Raw genomic sequence first — 6642 nt, 5'->3', positions numbered from 1 at the left:
TTGCATATGTAAATTCATAGAATATGAATTTTATATTCATATGATATTTTTACAATTTACTTATCACGTTCCATTTTTCAAACCTGTTTTTCCACCGTATATTTAATTCTAATAGCAATTACCAAATATTTCATACTGTCACATTTATGATTGGAATTTAGTTTACACGCATCTGTTTTTAAACTTTTCAAAACGGTCAAACTTGCATATTCCAATAAATGGCCTATTCCAATAAATTAATATTTCAAATCTAATATTCTATATATTAACTTGATTTATACCTTTTATTATCAAGGTATTAATAAGGAATTGATAACACGTTCTTTGCATCCTTAGAGGTATTGATAACACGTTTTTATATCTTCAAAAATTAATTTGATTTAATTTTAAATAATATATTATTTTAGACTAATATACATTTTTAGATTAATTTATTCTTTAAATTTATCTATAACTATTAATCTATGTGATACATGGATAATAATTAACAATAATATCTATTTAAATTTTTAATACAAAGTTATAAATCTTCTTTAATAATGGATCATTTGACTTTTATTTATTTATTTACCTGGATCCTTATTTTTATAAAAGGAAAAATATTGTTTATATTATTTAGATTTATTTTTTTAACTAATATGTAATTGAGTCAAGTGACAATAATAACGATATGTCATCAATATTGATGGCATATCGTTATTATTGTCACTTTACATTTAGGGTGTGTTTGGTTCAAATGAGGGGGAGGGGAGGGGAGAGATTTTAATGGAGGGGGAGAAGGGGAGGTGGGGGGAGGTGAGGGGATTTTTTTATTCAGATGAGTGTTTGGTTCAAACGAGGGGAGAGGAGGGGAAGAGAGGGATTTTAAGTAAAAATATGTTTGGTTCAAGAGGGGAGGGGAGGGGTTTTATTAATAATTTACACTTTTATTCCTATTATCTTATATAAGTGATACAATATGATATTCAAATGTGAAAAATCTATATATATTTTTTTGTTAGTAAAATTTCTAATATTGAGTGACTAAAAGTTATAATTTACTACATAATGTTAAAAAATTGAGTTCACTTAATTCGAATAAAATATTCAAAAATAAATTAAACAATATGTTGATAACAACTTTGAAATCGTAATGAATTATTTAACACATAAAATACATAAAATAATTTATTATTAAATATAAATGGTTTAAATATTTTAATAAAATAAATTAATTAATTAAAATGAAAATTTTAAAATTTGATATAAAAGAAAATATGATAGGACACATAACAAAATTAGAAAAAAAAACATAAATAAACATAAAAGAGTTATAAAAAAATCAAAAAAGTGAAATGATTATGATTTATATTAAGGACAAAAATTTCAAAATAATTTGAAGGTGGAGAATAATTATAATAAATTGATAGAAGCAATCGATACAAATCACACAGAAGAGAGCAATAATACAAAAGAAAATGAATAATTTTAAAATATTAAAATAAAACTGAGGATATTATAGTAATTATAATAGTTTTTAAAATATTAAAGTTGAGATTCCCTCCCCTCCCCTCCAAATCTCTCCGATTTGGAGGAACGCAAAAAGTGTGTTTTGGAGGGATTTTGCTCCCCTCCCCTTCCCTCTCACCCCCTCATAAAATTTGAACCAAACACATTTAGTTAAAAATATTCTCTCCCCTCCCCTTCCTTCTCCTCCATCTACTCCGAACCAAACACACCCTTAACATGAGACAGTTATGATAGTTGAATACATAATTTCTTATAAAAACAAAAATTTGATGGGCCGAAACTACTTATAAAATTACATTTAACTTGAGACAATTATGACTGGTGAATACATAATTTGTTATAAGAACAAAAATTTGTTATTCTTTTTGTATTTTATATACATTTTTAACCATCACTATATTATATTAATTTACTACTTATAACGATATTATACGAACTGTGCGAACGCACAGGTAAATGATTTTTTAATTATTTTCTTTATTTTTCTACTAAAATATACATTTTTCGACGGGACAAAGCTACTTAATTTGTATATATTTTATTTATATTTTTAACCATTACTATATTATTTATTTTCTTTATTTTTTATATGTAGATATTAAGCCATAACTGATATTTTTGAAAAAATAAATCTATTAAATATATCAAAAAATTTATTTAAAATAAGTGAAAAAGATTTCAAATGCTTATAATAAGATAGGGGTATGAGTGACAATGAACAAAATTGGACAACAAATTTGGTACATGTTACCGAATCAAATAAATATAATCTCATATATTATATTTATTTTATTATTTATAACATTGTGCAATCCGTGCGAACGAACGGGTAGATGACTACTCAGGATAGATTTGTAATGATATTGTATGATGTGTGCGAACACAAAGGTATATGATTACTTAATTATATATATTTCTAACTAAATTAAATTAATATTTATATGACAATTATAATTTCAAATGTTTTTTCTTTTTAATTTGCGTATCTTTTATATATATTTATTAACCATCGTTATATATATTATTTATTATTTATATCGACTTTACGTGACCCGTGCGAACGCACGGGTCCTTTACTAGTTGATAGTGTAAAATATCTTTACACTGTCAGTGCATGAGTATTATTCTCTCTCTCTATATATATATATATATATATATATATATATATATATATATATATATATATATATATATATATATATATATATATATATATATATATATATATATATATATATTATGATGGTGATATATTCATTTAATGTTTTTTTTTATAATAAAATTTTAACAAAATCAAACTAATGACAAAAAAGTAAATCTTAGTTTAATAGCCATGCATAAAAAAAATTATATGGTGGTTAAACAAGAAATTATTAATTTGTCAAATTATCCAAATCATTTTAAATTATCAATATGATGTGGCAGGATGATGCATTGCTCGTTAGATAACGGTGTAAAGTTATTTTATATCGTTAGTGAATTTTTTATTTTCTCTTTGTTTAATCGGGTTAAATTTTATAAAATTTAATAAATTTATATTAAAAACCTTAAAGAACTTTTTAAAATTAAAAGATATATTTGATATATATTATTAAAATAAATATATAAACTACAATAAAAGATGTATAATGACTAAAGAATGCTACCTTTGTTTTTTTAATTATAAAATGTAGTTATAGTTGTGAAAAAATTATAACATTTTTTATAAAATTAATCTTCATTAATGTTATGAGAAAATTGATTAAAAAAATAAAAATATAAAGAGATTAATTCTTATGTATTGTTAGTGTAAAAAGTTTTGCTATCAATTCAACACAATCATTCATAATCATTGCTTTAAATATATTTAAAATAAAAGTCAAATGTAATTTAAGATCTGACGGTTACCATTCACTGAAGGTGTAAAGTTTTTTTACACTGTCAGTGTATTCTAATTAAAATTAAATATAAAATGATAAAATATAAATAATTAAAAATATAATATAACGAATATTACTTATGAATTATTGATATTTTAAAATAGACCACGAATTGCAAGCATAAGACGATAAAAAAAGATAGAGATAGAGAGAGAAAGTGAGGCGCCTGGTATGGATGCTCACGATTCCAATATTTTATCTACTCTTATCATCTCCTTCATCTTCAACCATGGCACATGTAATCATTCCTTGGAACTGTCTCATTTATACAAATGATCCTATAACATCTTTGCAGCTCAGTACAAAAATTACAACAACAAAAATCCTTAACAACAAAAATCTTTTTCTAAAGCATTTAACAACGTGTGCGATATAACATTGAGACAACTACGAAAGTCATGTGCAAATGGGGATATGATAGCAATATTCATTCCTAAAGATGAATATCAGCTTGGACTAGAAGCCTGTAAACATAATCTACACGGGAGAGTGATTTGGCCAAAGGGGACATCTCCGCTCACTGTGGTTGCTTTGAAAGTGAAGCTCTCATCATTCTGGAAATCAATAGGTAAATGGGATTTTACTTCATTAGGGAAAGGCTACTACAATTTTTTCTCTTCCATAAAAGATGTACAAAGAGTTAGGATGGCTAGCTTTTGGAACCTAAATCTAGGTGTTTTAAATCTATTTCCATGGACTATAGATTTTAAACCCTCTAGCCTCAAATAATCTTCTGCCTAGGTTTGGATTAGAATCTATGGTATCTCACAAGAATACTGGAGATCAAATATCCTTTTCACAATTGCAAGTAGTGTAGGAACACCTCTCTGCATAGACACTACTACAAACAAACCTTACTTTGAAAGGCCTTTTGGTCACTGTGTCAGGGTGTTGCACTCAAAAATTTGCCCTCTTTATCCGTGCCATAAGTTATGAGAGTACCTTTATTTCGTTGATTAAAAATCAAGAGAAAATTAAAGAGTTCCCATTGTTTCGAGATCATTAAAGTCAAGGGGCTTGTGAGGTGAATTAGAAAAGAGAACGAGTCACAGTACAAGATGTCAAGCTTAAGAGAGCCATGACGCTCAAGGTCTTGTTATCCATCAATTACTTGGTTCATATATGCTAATTTGTTCAAACTTGTCATTTCATGATCTATTCTTTCAACTTTCGGTTATTTCAAATACAAATTACTCGATGATCGTTATTCACGCAATTAGCGTTTCAAGGATTACGGTTTAAGTGCAATGTTGATTCAATGTTCTTAGGGAAATGAGAAAAGTGTCAAGAATCCGACACAAGTTCGCTCAAATGTGGTAAAATAAAGATTTCACATCGAGATATGAAAGAAAAAAGACGAATTCAAAAAAACATTCAAATGTCACTACAAAATTCATTACAAAATCAGTTGTCCATCCATTACAAGTTCAAGTCCAAACTTATTATAAAGCCCACTCATTCAAGCCCATTACAAAATTACAACAACAAAAAGCCATAAACTTGTTCTTAATTCTCTAATCCGATGTCATGCTTCTGTATTCAATAATTCCCAATTACATATCAAAAAGCCAACTTGCTTGCTTCAAGTCAAGAACCACCGCCTGCATAGTTCTACACCAGAAAAGTCCAATACAAAATAAACCGAAACCAACCTGCATACAATTCCAAGAACGAAACCAAGATCAAATAACCGGATCAACCAAGATTGGAGCAGCAGAAAAATCCCTAACAGAAAATAAAAGAAGAAAAATCTCATAACATAAACAAAAAAAAGAGAGTAACAACCTATAACAAACTCTTCGTTCATCAACCTTCCAATCTTCATTCTCTTTTGATCTTCTTCATCAATCATTCACCAAAAATCTCCAGAAAAATCAATCTCTAATCTCTCCCTTCAATCTTCACCATTTTCACAAAAACAAACTTCAGACTCTCTCTGAATCTTCTCATCATCATCGTTCTTCCATCTTTTTCACGATACCACTATTCCCAACACCAACAATCTTCATCACTGAAATCAACAATAACAAATTCAACATCGACCTTCCCCAATTCTGCTGAAGATTCAACCTCTTCAACCTCAGTTCGTTCACAAACTCTGCAACGTAACATTACAACTTCAACAATGTTCATCATCACAATAGCGTTCATCATCATCTTCATCGTTTTCAACAACAACATCTTCATATCACATCTCAGCATCTTCAATCATTCAACCATTCGCCTCCACGTCATATTTGTGTACAAGAACACCAAATCGATCATCATCGCACAATCTACGACAACACTGTAACACAGAAAATTAGACAAAGAATAATAAGAAGATGAAATCAAAAAACGAAAAAGAAGAGGGAGAATCGATTTCAATTTGAATCGGGAGAGGGAGCCGAGAGAGATTGGGACGTCGGAGAAAACGAGAGATTGAGATAAGAGACGATGGAGCTCCAGATGAACGCGAGATAGGAACGAGCGCTGAGAGACGGTCGCTAATGACGGCGGTCGGGTTCTTCGTCGGAGATGATGATTTGCAAAGAGCACCGGCGCCGTTTCGTTCTCGTGAGAGGGAGAAAGACATTCAAATCCAATAGTCACATATGTAAACCCTAACTTTCCCTTTCTAATTTTCTAATCAATCAGATTTATTTGTCTTAATGTGAATTTGAATGGGGTTTTAGGGGATTTAGAGCATCCACATTCATACCACCCAATTTAGTGGTATAAATGGACTCCACTTAATATAATATATTATTTCTCACTTCTCAATTATTTAAACCACCTAATTAAAATTGGTAAATATTCATACTATCCATCTAAAACTTTAAAATTGGTCCCACTAATCACACAATATACACTAACTTAACATTTAATATAATAAAAAATTGAAAAGCAACCGTTGCATTATATGGATACTGTGGTTATATAATACTACACCATTTGCATTCAATTATCCATACTATTCTGACACAAGTGGTACATGTGGCAAATACCACCCCCTATATTTATGCTCTTAATGTGCATGATTAATATTAATCTGATTTCTTAACGGAAGTTGAATCAAATTGTTAAAGCCTGAACAAGAATCTTGATAATTCCATGGGCCTTGCTTGCTGTAATTCCGTTCCACACCCCATTGGAGCCCATTGCCACCGATTTTTGGTTGAAAATCTGCATACAAAAACATTCCTTGGGCCATCTGTGTGGGCTCAGCGACTTT

The 6642-nt window shown here is 28.9% G+C and overlaps 1 long non-coding RNA gene across 1 annotated transcript; it reads right to left on the bottom strand.

The window, feature by feature from the left end:
• Window positions 1–4789: 4789 nt before the first annotated feature.
• Window positions 4790–6122, bottom strand: LOC131608242 (uncharacterized). The gene is made up of 2 exons (XR_009285544.1): window positions 5214–6122; window positions 4790–5080 (listed from the first exon to the last, which is right to left on the bottom strand). It is a non-coding gene; the product is annotated as an uncharacterized LOC131608242 (long non-coding RNA).
• Window positions 6123–6642: the final 520 nt, after the last annotated feature.

The sequence above is a fragment of the Vicia villosa genome, linkage group LG5 (assembly GCF_029867415.1).
Source record: "Vicia villosa cultivar HV-30 ecotype Madison, WI linkage group LG5, Vvil1.0, whole genome shotgun sequence".
Taxonomy (NCBI): Eukaryota; Viridiplantae; Streptophyta; class Magnoliopsida; order Fabales; family Fabaceae; genus Vicia; species Vicia villosa.
Note: the sequence above shows the minus strand (reverse complement) of the source record. Positions and strands in the feature narration are given on the sequence as shown.